This window comes from Eptatretus burgeri, chromosome 3 (assembly GCF_056783735.1).
Source record: "Eptatretus burgeri isolate ZD-2024b chromosome 3, Ebu_testis_v1, whole genome shotgun sequence".
Classification (NCBI taxonomy): domain Eukaryota; kingdom Metazoa; phylum Chordata; class Myxini; order Myxiniformes; family Myxinidae; genus Eptatretus; species Eptatretus burgeri.
Genome location: NC_140963.1, coordinates 22,523,142 through 22,537,783, shown reverse-complemented (window position 1 = coordinate 22,537,783; position 14,642 = coordinate 22,523,142). Strand labels below are relative to the sequence as shown.

General features: G+C 45.0%; 1 protein-coding gene across 2 annotated transcripts in view; it reads right to left on the bottom strand.

Annotated features, from left to right (window-relative positions):
• Positions 1–11,709, bottom strand: part of LOC147029532 (parathyroid hormone/parathyroid hormone-related peptide receptor-like) — a 223,473-nt gene extending 211,764 nt beyond the window's left edge. Inside the window, exons 1-2 of one of the 2 annotated variants that reach the window (XM_085872654.1) lie at positions 11,493–11,709; positions 4,816–5,008 (exon numbers count right to left, since the gene is read on the bottom strand). The gene's annotated coding sequence lies outside the window, so the exon portion shown is untranslated. The remainder of the gene's footprint in view (positions 1–4,815; positions 5,009–11,492) is intronic. The other variant, XM_085872655.1, reaches the window with a different exon arrangement.
• Positions 11,710–14,642: the final 2,933 nt, after the last annotated feature.

Sequence of the window (14,642 nt, the reverse complement as noted above, 5' to 3'; positions counted from 1 at the left end):
ATGAGGACACATGGAGAGGATCAAGGCCATTTTATTCCATCAAAGCAGGCCCCACTCAGCTGAGCCAACAGCGGTCTCACTCAGCCATACACGGAACTACACTCCCCCCTCCCCCCTTCAGTCACGTTATCACCCTTGATGACCCCAAGCCCTGAATGGTTAAGACCCCTTCAAGACCCTTTCAACAACTCTAGATACCTTCACCCTTTAGATCCCAGGAACCTTTAGACCATTGCACCCTTCAAGTCCCTTGAGGCCACTTAGACCTTATCCCCATTTAGACCCCTTACACCCTTCAGACAGAAAAGACAGCTTGGACCTTTGACCATTTCGACCACTTGGACCTTTTTTAGACCCTTTTTACATGCTTGAGAGATTAGATCCGTTTGACCCCTTCGATCTACAGCTACAATTAACAGCTACAATTGGAACTTACCCTTTAGATCATCGAGAATTTTTTAAGCGCACACCACACAAACATCCATAGTCTTCATGCAAAACACAGACGATACTTTTTTCAGCAAGTGATGTGCAAATTTGACTCACCCAGAGGGTGGGAATGCTGCTATCTATCATGAAGTACGGTAATACTTCAGATAGAGAGAGGGATGAAGCGGTAAAACAATGAACACCCATTCAAATGTGTATTTTCAAGAGAAAAGAAATTTTTTTTGCTGAATCAAATATGGCTGCCAGACCATGCGACATAAATTATTTGTGAAGACCCTGGTATCCCCAAGATTGGGGAACATTTGTGTGAAGTTTCCCCTCGATCTGTCCAGCCGTTCTGGAAAAGAAGACGTTATTGGTTTTAGGATAAATCTAATATGGCTGCCAAACCATGTGACCTATGATATCATATGTGTGAATCTTTTGTTCCTCATGGATAGACAGTCATCTGTGCAATGTTTCACTTCAATCTGTTCAGCCACTTTCAGAGAAGAAGATTTTTGAAGGTTTTTTTTTAATTTTTTTAAACAATATTGCTGCCGAATCATGCGAGAAATGACATCATCAAAAAAATTTTCTGTGGAACATTTTATCCCGAGATAATCCTCAAAAATTTTCATACTGATCAGATGGAGCATTCGACATATGCAATTATGTCATAACGAAGGCACCTGTGACATCATAAAATAATCACTTATTCCCCATGAGCAGTACTTACGATGTGCCAAGTTTCAATTTTTGCCTTCGTGCAGTTTCAGAGATACAGAGATACAAAGTTTTTCCGTTTCCAACATGGCTGCCACACCACCTGACCTATGACATAATTATCAATAAAGTATTTCACACGAGTTGTCGCTCCTCTGGTGAAAATTTTGTCTCAATCTGACAAGCGGTTGTGGAAAAAAACACGAAAGTTCTGCGTGGGCAAACAAACAAAGACAGGCAGACAGACAAACAAATGAACAAGCTGGGAGGCGGTGATGGGTCGCCGAGCATGGAAACTATAAGATATAGAGCAAAATGGATATCATATAGCGGATCGGGAATCACCTTAAGATTATGCATATCAAATCTCACGCAGTTCCATCTACTGATAACTACTCAGTATCCATTTGAATGAAAAGTACCGAAAATGTGGTTTGAAATCGGAAATCCCCAAAGTTCGAGGGGGTGCTGTGGGTGAACAAAGATCTAAATCGAAAATCCGGCTCAATCATTTGTGCACAATGTATTCCAGACGATTAGTGTGAATTTTCATGACCATCTGACCATAACCCTTGGAGGAGTAGCATTTGGCGCGAAGGCACCTCCAGCTCTCGCATATTATCGATTTTTGCACTAATTGACCTTTAACCCCTGACCGAAGCGAAATCGGTCAATATGTCCTGAAGCAAAGTTGTTGTACTCATTGAGTACCATGAACCTGCAAAGTTTAATTTGTATCGATGCACTCACCTGGTCGCGAGGGGCCCTTCAATTTTCGCCAATTTTCACGCATACCCTAATTGTAGGGGGCGCTGCGGGTAAAGTATTCCATATATCACAAAAACCAGAATATATTTGATAGAGCATCACCTGTAGATCATTATTGTCAAATTTCATAACCCTACGTGGGATAATGGCTTTCGGAATTGATTTCGCGTGAACGGTACCGATTTTGAAGGTTTTTCGGTTGTTGCTAGGCTACCAAAGCGTCCTTAGCAACCATCACAATTTCCAAAGCACTAGGTCATAAGATGTACCTACCATCCGAGTTTGGTCAAAATCTGCCCACGTTTACTACCAATTATGCTGATGACAAACGAACAAACATCCAAACAAATAGACAGAATTACTGACAATAAGGATCACCTATTTCAGCAACCCAAAAATCACTCATAAAGTCACACTTGGCAAAACAGAATGAAGTAGAATGGCACTCGGAAGGAGCGCTTACCTCTGCCAGGCTGAACAGTTGACGTTTTGTATCCCATTGAAAGGCTGGATATGAACCAAAATTAAATTGGCTTGTCCTTGTCATCTGACAAACTCAAATCCACCGAATTTTGTAATAATTCGTCTACAACTTTTTGAGGTGTCACGATATTTATAGTCTTTGGCCCGATCTCTCAATTGTCGAAATTAGGCCAATGTTGAGCTTTTGACCTCAAAAATAATTGATGGTCGAATTCAGTGAACTGAAATGAAAATCCTGTTTAAATTTCAAGTCGATAAATTGAAAATTTACAATTTTAGAAATTTCACCGATGCTGACTTTTTGGCCGATGTTGACCTCAAAAATAAGAAGTGGTTGATTTCAGTGACCTGACATGTCAATCCTCTTCAAATTTCAAGTCAATTGGATGAAAATTGACAATTTTAGAAATTTGGCCTATGTTGACCTTTTCGCCTATGTTGACCTCAAAAATAATAGTTGGTTGAATTAAGCGACCTGGTCAGGAAATGCTCTTCAAATTTCAAGTCAATCGGATGAAAATTGAAGATTAAAGAAATTTGAAAAAGTTGTTGACCTTTGGCCTATGAAGATCTTTTGGTCGATGTTGACCTCAAAAATAATAGGCTGGTTGAATTCAGTGACCTGAAATATAAATCTTCAAATTTCAAGTCAATCGGATGAAAATTGAGGATTTTAGAAATACCACCTTTGTTGTTAAGCCTGGGGTTGGCTTCATGGTTAGGGTGGTGTGCTTGGGAATCTAGGATCCTGAGTTCAAATCCCCCTCGGCTGTTGAATTTATACCAGGTGGGGTTGACTCTGCCTGTCATCCTTCTGAGGTTGGCAAAATGAGTGCCAGCATGCTGGTATCCTGTGTCAGGGTGGCGACCCATCCGGGATTGTGCCAAATAGCCAAGGAGACTGCCTCGGCAGCACCAATGCTCTGCACAGAGTATGGCCCTCATGGATGGATGGACCTAAGTTGTTGACCTTAAGGTCGATGTTGCCCTCAAAAATAATTGATTAGTTGAATTCAGTGACCTGAAATATAAATCCTCTTGAAATTTGAAGTCAATCAGATGAAAATTGAGGATTTTAGAAATTCCACCTTCGTTGCTGACCTTTGGTCTATGCTGACCTTTTGACCTTTTGATCTCAAAAACAATAGGCTTCTTCCTTATGACAAACTCTACCACGTGGAGAAGTTTCGTGAAGACCTGTAGACGACAAACAGACAGAATAACAAAATCGACGAATCAATATACTTGAAAAATCGAAGATTTTGCACGTAACAAATGGAGGTGATAAACAGCGACACTTGGCAAAACAGAACAAAGTAGAACGGCACTCGGTAGAGTGCATACTTCCACCAGGCTAAACAGTTGACGTTTTCTATCCCACTGATGGGCTGGATCTGAACCAAAATCTAATCCACTGTTCTTGTCACCTCACCAAATCATCCACCTAGTTTTGTCATAACTCATCCACAAATTTTTGAGATATAATGACATCTATAGTTTTTGGCCCCATCTATAAATTTTAGTAATTAGGCCTGTGTTGACTTTTTCACCTTAAAAATAATTGGTGGTTGATTTCATTGACCTGATATGCAAATCCTATTCAAATTTCAAGTTAGTCGGAAGAAAATTGAGGATTTTAGAAAGAGCACCTAAGTTGTTGACCTATTGGCCCGACTCAAAATATTTTTTTTTCCTCACAAATTCTTCAAAAATACAATTTTGAAAGTGCAAAAAAATAAAATAATGAAAAATAAAATAATTTTGCCGACCTCAAAAATAATTGGTGCTTGAATTCTGTGAGCTGAAATTAAAATCCTGTTCAAATTTCAAGTCAATTGGATAACCCTAACCCTAACCCTAAATCCGAACTCTGACCACAACCAAAAATTTGTTTGCCAAAAAAACCAAACAGGAATGATCAACACACTTGTCAAAAAAAAAAATATATATATATATATATATATATATATATATATATATATATATATATTGCCAAGTAACAAACAACTGGATCCAAATGCAATACCCTCTCTTCTGGCAAGAGTAACAAAAGAAAGAGAAAAACAAAAAACAACCAAAACACAGGAAGTAGCAGAAGTAGGGTGAAATGTGATGTAATCTCAAAGAGAAAAGTAGTAGAAATTGACATTCCACTTAAGGCTGGGTAGATCGAAGGACAACAAGAAGCACGTTACAGGTAGTGAATTCCAAAGCGAAACAACACGAGGGATAAAACTATTTGCATCGCCTTTCGTTCTGCACTTTGGATCAGCTATGGTGCATGGGTGTGCAGAGAAGGTAAACAAAGTCTTGTGTCCAAACACTCATACAGGAGGATCCAAGTTAGAAAGTCCAGCAGAACATTTGCCATGAAAATATCTGTAGAACAAACTAAGAGTGGCAACTGACCTACGGTGAAAGAGCGGTTGAAGAGTTGAACCAAAATCCATACCAACCAGGTTCACGATGCATTCCTCGAGCCTAGCAACTGATGATAAGTGGCAGGCTGTTGCTCCAGCCCCATTGTGGCAACAGTACTCCATGAGGGGACATGTAGTTGTCTTACCAGCAAATACCACCCGTTGCTTCACTGATGGTAATACTAAAGGGGGGGGAGAAAAAGAGGGGGGAAGAGGGAGATAGAAGAGGTGGAAGGGGAAGGAGAGAGGAGGAAGGGGGAGAGAGAGGAGGGATGGGGGAAGGGAAGAGAGTGAGAGGTTAGAGCAGTGTTTCTCAACCGGGGTTCCCCGGAACCCTAGGGTTCCCCAAGAGGTTGCTAGGGGTTCCGCGAGAAACAGTAATAAATAGGCTCATGTATTTTTGAGTTGTTTTTGTTTGATTTAATATTCGTAATTTTAATATACACGTACGGCATATTGTTGGAAACTCCTTGGTTATTATAATAGAGGCTTCAACCTCTTGTATTATTTACAATTATAACAACCATAGGGAATGTATTTAACGATGTCCATATGGCGCCAGTGTGAAACCGCCCTCACTGGTTAGTGGACGTCCTGTACGCGGCGGATTCGTGCATCATTGAGTGACTGACAGGTACGGGACGCATGCACGGTGTCCATCTATCTTCTCTGTGCTTCCGAGCACGAAGTCTCTGTCTGTCTGTCTGTCTGTCTGTCTGTCTGTCTGTCTGTCTCTCTCTCTCTCAAGGTTAGTTCTTCTGTTTACTTTTATTGCTTCAGCTGTATTTGTTTAAGTTTTGTTTATCAAGTTACATGAGGTGTTTTTTTTTTGTTTTTTTTGTGAATCAAAACCTTGGTGTGAGGTCTCCTAAACGAGCAGTATGTATTTTTTTTCATTGCCAATAAATTTGACAAAAAGTGTGTCATTTTTTCCTGAAACCAGGTATCCGAAAAAAAATATTATATTTACCACGTGAACTACGATAAAAATAAAAAGAGCTAGATATGAATAATGGTATATAATAATTTTTATTCAGGGGTTCCCTGAGACATGAAAACTATTTCAAGGGTTCCACAAGGATAAAAAGGTTGAGAAACGATGGGTTAGAGGAAGAGAAGGCAGACATACGGTGGAGCATTAATTACGATTCATACCGTCTCATCAAAATGATTCTGCATAGAATAACAATGAAAATGGAAACAAAATGTCTAAAATCCATTTTCTACCAGTCGTACTATAAACACAGCTCAGAGACATACTCCCATCCAGACATAAACACCGCGCGGACGCGTCCAGAGCCAAGCTGGCACGAGACAAACACCGCTCAGACACGTCCGGAGACAAACTCCCATACGGAAATAAACACCACCAGGACATGTCCATAGACAAACCCTGCCCGAATACGTGTGGAAACGATATCACGTCCAGACATAACCATCGTCCGAATATGTCCAGAGTCAAAGACAGACTATAGAGAAAGAGGGGAGGGGAGAGTGAGAGAGGAGCTGCGGGAGGAGGGTACTGCACTGTATTGGGAGGGGGTAGAGCAAGGATGGGACAGAGAGAAAGAGAGAGAGGAGGGCAGAGTGAGTGAGGAACTGCAGGAGGAGGGTACTGCACTGCATTGGGAGGGGGAAGAGCAAGGATGAGACAGAGAGAAAGGTGGGGGTAGGGGAGTTAGCAGAAAGAATGTTATGCTTTATGAAGAACACTTCCGGTTCTGGGTTTGGAGCGTCAGCAGGTCTCTCTCAGGGCTCGCTGCCAACTTTCTCAAAGTTGTTTCCGCTTGTTTTCTGTCCCGTTTTAAGTGTCTGTTCCTAGTTCGGTTTTGTTTCAAAAATCGTGCTATTTTATGAGTTTTCGTCGACCTTGTCTTACCATGTGTGGTGAATTGAGGGACGTGACGTGTGATCACATGTCGCACAGCTCGAGCACGGAATAGATAAAGCTAAGATTCCGCTCGGTCGGGGGGATTGTCCCAGGGGCATTGTCGTTTACGGCGGCGGCTCACTTGGTGCTCGTTGAATGGTGAGAATTGAGAGTATATCGGACTCCGTGCTTATACTGATTTATTTTGCGGTGATTAGTTGCACGTGTATACCTTACTGCTTATGTACTCCTTGCTGCACCTGTATACCCTGGTGTGCCCGTAGAAGCGGCTTCAATCAAATGGAATAAAGCCTACACTCTGAAGGTTCTTCTCTCGCTTTCATTTCAATTTATTCCATTTGGTTTTCTCGGCTCTCTCAACCAACGATGGACAAGATCTACAAACCAGAGAGGTTCGACGCAGACCCAAACGCGACTGACTCAGAAATGAAATGGTCGCATTGGTTCCATTCCTTCTCACACTATCTGACCATCATCGAAGAGGGAGCCGACAAATTGGCCGCCCTTGTGAATCATGTCTCGCCCAGAGTATACAGGCTCTTCTCGGAGTGTGACACCTACGAAGCAGCGATCGACGTGCTGCAGGCACTCTACGTGAAGCGCAAGAACGAGGTGTACATACGACATCTTCTCAACACACGCAAGCAAGCAGCCGGGGAGACAATCGATCAGTTCCTGCAAGCTCTGAAACAGCTGGGAAAAGACGGCAGCTTCCGGGCCGTAAACGCCGAGGAACACCAAAATGAAGCGACCCGAGAGGCATTTATCCAAGGACTCAGGTCAGCCCACATACGGCAACGCTTACTAGAGAAAGTGCAACCCACTCTTGAAAAGGTAGTCGACCAGGCTCGAGCGATGGATATGGCTCAGCAGCAATCTGAGTCATTTGGGACACCGATGCTGCTAATGAACGCCGCTACGGTGGAAACTCAAGGAACCCCACAGACACAGACACAGCCTGACACAGGGGATGGAGAAAAACCCGAGGAGTCGGATACCCAGACCTCGTCAAACTCCTCAGCAACTACTCCGGTTGGTAAATGCTTCTTTTGTGGGTACAAAAGACACCTCCGCCACAAATGCCCCGCCAGAGATGCCACATGCATGAATTGTGACAAGAAAGGGCATTATGCCAGGGTATGTAAATCTACTCTAAGGAGAAATAAACCCACTTCTGCGGCTCCCTACTCACAAAAGAAACTAACTGCAGCCTCACCGGGGAATCTATCCAAGGCTATCATCAACGTACGAATTAACGGGCATATGGCTGAGGCTCTGATTGATACCGGTAGCTCTGAGAGTTTCGTCAACAGCTCGCTAGTGAAGGGCAGGAAATGGAAGATCCACCCCACAGACAATACGGTATGCATGGCTGCCACATCACTACAGTCCCGCGTACAAGGGTACTGCAATGTTGAATTGGACGTAAAAGGGTACACGCATCGGTATGTAAGGGTACTGGTGCTTCGTGATTTATGCGCAGACGTAATTCTGGGTCATAATGTCCTCAAGCAGCACACGAGCGTCGAAATACCCTTTGGAGGAAGCAAACCTCATCTAATTTTAAATGCTTTGACCACCGCAGAGGTAACGTCCCCCCAGCTGTTTGCTAACTTGTCGCCGGTCTGTAAACCGATAGCGATCAAATCGCGGCGATATACCACTGCTGATATGAACTTCATCACTTCAGAGACCAAGCGATTACTGGAAGAAGGAATTATAGAACCAAGCGATTCGCCATGGCGCACACAGGTGTTGGTCACCGCCAATCAGAATCATAAGAAACGAATGGTTGTCGATTATTCCCAAACGGTCAATCGTTTCACCCAACTCGATGCCTACCCTTTGCCGCGCATAGACGAGATGGTCGAACGCGTGGCCAATTATAAAATATTCAGCACCATCAATTTGCGAAGCGCCTATCATCAAATTCCCATCCGAGAGGAAGACAAACCTTACACCGCGTTCCAGGCAGGTAGACGCCTCTACCAATTCAGGAGGATTCCGTTCGGTGTCACGAATGGAGTAGCTTGCTTCCAACGAGTTATGGACGACATCATCTCAGATGAAAACCTCAAAGACACTTTTGTTTACATGGACAATGTCACAGTGTGCAGTAAGGATCAGGGGGAACATGATATGAATCTGGACAGATTCTTGAGCATTGCTAGAAAATATAATCTGACCCTCAACTACGAGAAATGCGTATTCTCGGCAAGGTCAATTGACCTTCTCGGCTACACAATAGCCGACGGCACGATTAAGCCTGATCCTGAACGATTGCGCCCACTTCGTGAGCTACCCCCACCTCAGGACCTGCAGACAATGCGCCGGGTGATCGGCATGTTCGCTTACTATGCAAGATGGATTTCCCAATACTCCGAGAAAATACATCCCCTAGTGCATTGCAAAAACTTCCCACCAGATGCCGCTGTTGTAAAAGCTTTCCACAGCCTCAAAGATGATATCAGTAATTCCGTGGTATTATCGATCGATAGCTCGGTGCCCTTCGTGGTGGAAACAGATGCTTCTGATCACGCGATAGCTGCTACGCTTAACCAGTCTGGGCGACCCGTCGCGTTCTTCTCGAGAACTCTCTCTGGAAGCGAGCAGAGACACTCAGCAATAGAGAAGGAAGCGTACGCTATTGTCGAAGCCTACGTAAATGGAGACACTATTTACTGGGAAACCATTTCACGCTCGTCACGGACCAACGATCCGTGGCATTCATGTTTGATGGGAAAAATAACGGGAAAATTAAGAATGAAAAAATTATGAGATGGCGGATAGACCTAGCCTGCTATAGTTACGACATTGTTTACCGTCCCGGGAGGGAAAACCCTGCTGCAGACACCTTCTCTCGGGTCTACTGTTCGGCGACAATCAGTCGGGCTTTGCAAGACCTCCATGTGTCTCTGTGCCACCCGGGGGTAACCAGAATGGCACATTTCGTGCGCAGACAAAACCTTCCCTATTCTATCGAAGATATTAAACAAATGAATGCTTCATGCCCTGTTTGTGCTGAACTAAAACCCAGATTCTATGGCGCGGCTTCTGGCAGCTTGATCACGGCCACTTCTCCCTTCTAAACTAAACTAAAGAGAGACTAAACATCGACTTCAAAGGACCCCTGCCGACGGAGACAGACAACAGATACATATTCACTGTTGTTGATGAATATTCAAGGTTCCCTTTCGCATTTCCGTGCTCGGATATGACCTCGGGCACTGTCGTGAAATGTCTGTCTGACCTCTTCGCTATGTTTGGGAAACCTTCGTACATACATTCAGACAGAGGGCCGTGTTTCATGTCGGCCGGGCTAAAACAATTCCTATTAGAGCACGGCATAGCAACTAGTCGAACGAGGGTTACAACCCACAGGGAAATGGGCAGGTGGAACGATATAATGGAGTTATTTGGAAAGCCGTAACCCTGGTGTTGAAATCAAGAGGACTGGGGCCCGAGCGGTGGGAGGTTACCCTTCTCGACGCTCTGAATTCCATACGCTCTTTGCTCTGCACGTCCACCAATGCAACTCCTCACGAACGAATGTTTACTCACCAGCGACGTTATGTTGACGGCCCTTCGGTGCCCAACTGGCTAACCCATCCCGGAACAGTGTTCATGAAACGCCCGGTACGACAAAGCAAGTATGAACCCATGGTGGAGGGGGTCGAACTCATCGATACTAATCCAGAGTATGCTCATGTCAGGCTCCCGGATGGCAGGGAGACCACTGTGTCGGTTCGCCATTTGGCTCCCTCAGGTACTCCTCCCGCAGGTACACCACCATCTGGCACTCCTCCTCTGACATCCCCTCCCCAGGTGTTCCCCTACCCCCCAGGAACTCCACCCGAGAATGGTGGCGACGGAGCTGCCACGTTCCACCCGAGAGCGATCGGGGAGTCATCTCCGGCACGAGTCGAGGCTCACCAAGAGGATCGGAAGCCTCCCTCAAGTGAAACCGCCATTTACTCCCGGAGAGGTCGACAGATAATACCCCCTCGCCGACTCAATCTGTAAAGGGGATTATCGGCATCCTCGATGCTCATGCTCCTATATGCTCGTTACATCATATATCGATGCTCATTACCATGCTCCTACAACTCAAAATAATCCTCACTGCTTGGCATGTATGCTTCTGTAGTTTAGATAGTTCGCGTTGCTTGAAATGTATACTCCTGTAGTGCTGAAGTAATCATGATGCGTTAGTTGGGCCTCTAGTTACATTTTAAAGACGGGGAAAATGTGGTGAATTGAAGGACGTGACGTGTGATCACATGTTGCACGGCTCGAGCACGGAATAGATAAAGCTAAGATTCCGCTCGGTTGGGGGGGATTGTCCCAGGGGCATTGTCGTTTACGGCGGCGGCTCACTTGGTGCTCGTTGAATGGTGAGAATTGAGAGTATATCGGACTCCGTGCTTATACTGATTTATTTTGCGGTGATTAGTTGCACGTGTATACCTTACTGCTTATGTACTCCTTGCTGCGCCTGTATTCCCTGATGTGCCCGTAGAAGCGGCTTCAATCAAATGGAATAAAGCCTACACTCTGAAGGTTCTTCTCTCGCTTTCATTTCACCGGGTTCCTTGAGGCCTACCCATCCTTCCCCTCTCGGTGTACGCCCGTGTTCACTTGTATTCTCTCCCGATTACCTCCAATGCCTATTTTTCCCACTTTCCCAATGTCCCCCATCCCTCCCAATCTAAACACTCTGTTTCTTGTCTTAAATCCAAAACAAAAAAAAACAAAACAAAACAAAAATAAACTACCTTTCTTTCTCCTTGCAAACCCACGAGTCCCGATCCTTCCTCTTCTTCCTCTTCTTCCTCTTCTTCCTCTTCTTCCTCTTCTTCCTCTTCTTCCTCTTCTTCCTCTTCTTCCTCCTCCTGCCGGCACACCATTTTTATTCGACTGCACTGACCCTCTCTCGCCATTACCTTCACGATTTCTTCCTACAACCTTACATTCCCGAATCTTACCTATTCTTCAAAAATACATCAAAAATCAATAATCTTCCTTGTAGCCTTTCGATTTATACACCTCCTGCAACCACGTGTCTCTTGACTCTTCCTGATACTTTTCATCGACCCAGCAGCTTCACTCTGCGTTTACAGTCCCAAACTCACCACACACCTCCATGATTTTACTTCAACCTTCCCTTTTCCGAATGTTATGCAATCCTTATTTAAAATAAATAAATACACTTTTGACTTTTCACCTCCTATAGCCACGTGCTTCTCCCATAACCACGTGATCTGTTTCCACCCCCTGCATTCACCGATCCAATTTCACCATTCACCTCACGATTTTTTCTACAACACTTCCATGACCTAATCTGATGAAAACTCTCTCAAACAATAAAAATAATACCAATAAAAACGATCTCTTATAATGCTTCATCTTCCTCTTTCACACGTGTGGTACTCTTCACTGTATCATAATGCACTACTCTTCTACTATTTAAACAGACTGCTCTCAATTCGACCTTTCCTTCATACCTTGCCGAAAAAAATCCAACTGTTACAGCGTTTCTTCTCTCCATTCTATGAATTCGCCTTTATTGTATCCATCAAGAAACGTGTTTAATCGTATCTCTGACCTAAAACTTAAAAAAACCCAGTTTGCGATGAGTATTCGCTTTCCATCAACCATTCTTTTTCCCAACTTCAGTGCCAACTCACCCCTCACCCCTCACTCTCAAAGCAACCATCACACTCTTCTCCCTCCAAGTCTCCCTCTCACCTCTCAAAAACTCCCCCTCACCCTTCTCCCTCAACTCTCCCCACTCACCCTTCTCCCTCAACTCTCCCCACTCACCCTTCTCCCAGCATTTACCCCCCTCAATCACCCTTCTCAAAGTTGCCCCCCTCTCATCTACAAAGCTGCCTCCTTCCCCTGCCCTCTCACCTCCATCTCATTACTCCACCTCCTCAAATCCTTAACTGCCTTCTGCCCGCTCTCTTGCCCCCCCTCTCCCGCAGCACCACAGACTCTTTTCTCTTCCTCATCCGGCCCCTCCCCATGTGATTCTGCAATCCCCCACACTCTCTCAACAACCCTCCTTACCTCCCCCCCTCCTCCCTTGTCCTACCCTCCCTCTCCACTCCCAACCCCTGCACAAAAAACCCTCCTCCACTCCCTCTTCATTAAGAGTGTGGACCTCAAATATCCGGGGCCTTCGCTCAAACCTTACAGATCTTTCCATACAGGTTGCCACTGACAAACCAGACATAATCTGCCTCACATAAACTTTCCTCCCTCAAGACTTCTCTGACTCCCAAGTATCTCTCCCTGGTTGCTCCCTCCTCCAGTATGACAGACCTGAGCCTCGTCCTGGTGGAGGAGTTGCTCTCTTCATCAAAGACTCCATTCCTCAGTCTCCATGCACTGCCCCCACTCCCCCACTCCCCCACACCCCCAGGAATACTTCCAGCTACGGCTTCCCCTCCACTCCCACCTCATGTTTATATGTGCACTGCACCGTCCAGCAATCAGTGATGACTCCATCGACACCTCACAATCCGAAAACATGGACCAACTTCTATCTTCTCATCCAAACTCTCTCTTCCTCACATGTGGTGACTTCAATTGTCATCATGCCAGTTGGCTAGGTGTGGGTACCTCTCTCACCTGTCATGGCAGTTCAGCAAAAGCTCTCTGCGACTCATTGGGATTGACTCAATCAGTCAACTTCCCAACCCGGATCTCAACCAATGGTACTCCATCTCTTCTGGATCTGATTTTGACAAATTTCCCTGAAAATATCTGCTGTTCTTCCTCCGCTCCAATCGGTTCTTCTGACCACGTCCTTGTCAAAGTGGACATCTCTCTGGCTATTATCAGAGAACCACCTCACCGCCGTCGAATCTGGCATTTCACTCAAGCCGACTGGCAGGGTCTCCAAGCAGCCCTTAAACTTATTATATAGACTGGTCTCCCATCGCTACTTTCTCCAACATCAACTCATCCTGGGAATTCTTTCAAAGGAACTTGCTCTCCCTCACGCACAGATTTATCCCCTCTCATCTTCAGTTGTCCGACCCTTCCTCTCGCCCATGGTTCACTGAAGCTTGTGGTGAGGAAGTTGCCCTGAAACAACTTGCCTTTGCCTCATGGAAAGCAAACCCAACTGAGGGTAATCTCAGTTCCTTCCATAAAGCTTGGAACAAGTGTGTATGTACCCTCAGGAGAGCCAGAAAACAACATCTTTCGAAACTCAAGTCTGAACTTTCAAACCTCTCTTCCTCCTCCAAATCCTGGTGGCGTCGAATCAAATCTGTCTCTGGTGTATGCTTCCACTCCATCCCCTCACTTACCTCAAATGGCCACACTACTGATACCGCATGTGAAAATGCTGAATGCTTAAAATCGGTGTTTGCATCAAAATCTTGTGTCCAAAACCCATCGCTTTCTCTTCCCACCTTACCCAGTCGCACCCAACTGTGCCTGGACTCTGTGTCCTTTTCTCCTGACAAGGTGGGCAGCTTGCTGTCAAACCTAGACTCAGATTCTGCAACCGGTCCAGACGGCATCAGCCCACATGTCCTAAAATCCTGCTCTTCTGCTCTTGCTCACCCTCTCTCTGTTCTATTCACCCTCTCATTTGCTCAAGGTCATCTGCCATCTGCTTGGAAATCTGCAAACATCAGTGCCCTGCATAAAAAAGGTGCAAAAACAGATCCCTACCACTACAGACCAATCAGCCTTCTCCCAATTATCAGCAAGGTTATGGAATCCATCATCGCTTCAGACATCAAATCCTTCCTCTTCTCCAATGGCTTGATTTCCAATCATCAATTTGGTTTCAGACCAGGTCACTCTACCCTGGATATGCTGCTTCTGCTCTCCCAACAATGGATGGAGGTCCGCAATGCCGGACATGAAATCAGAGCCATATCCATAAACATATCGCGTGCTTT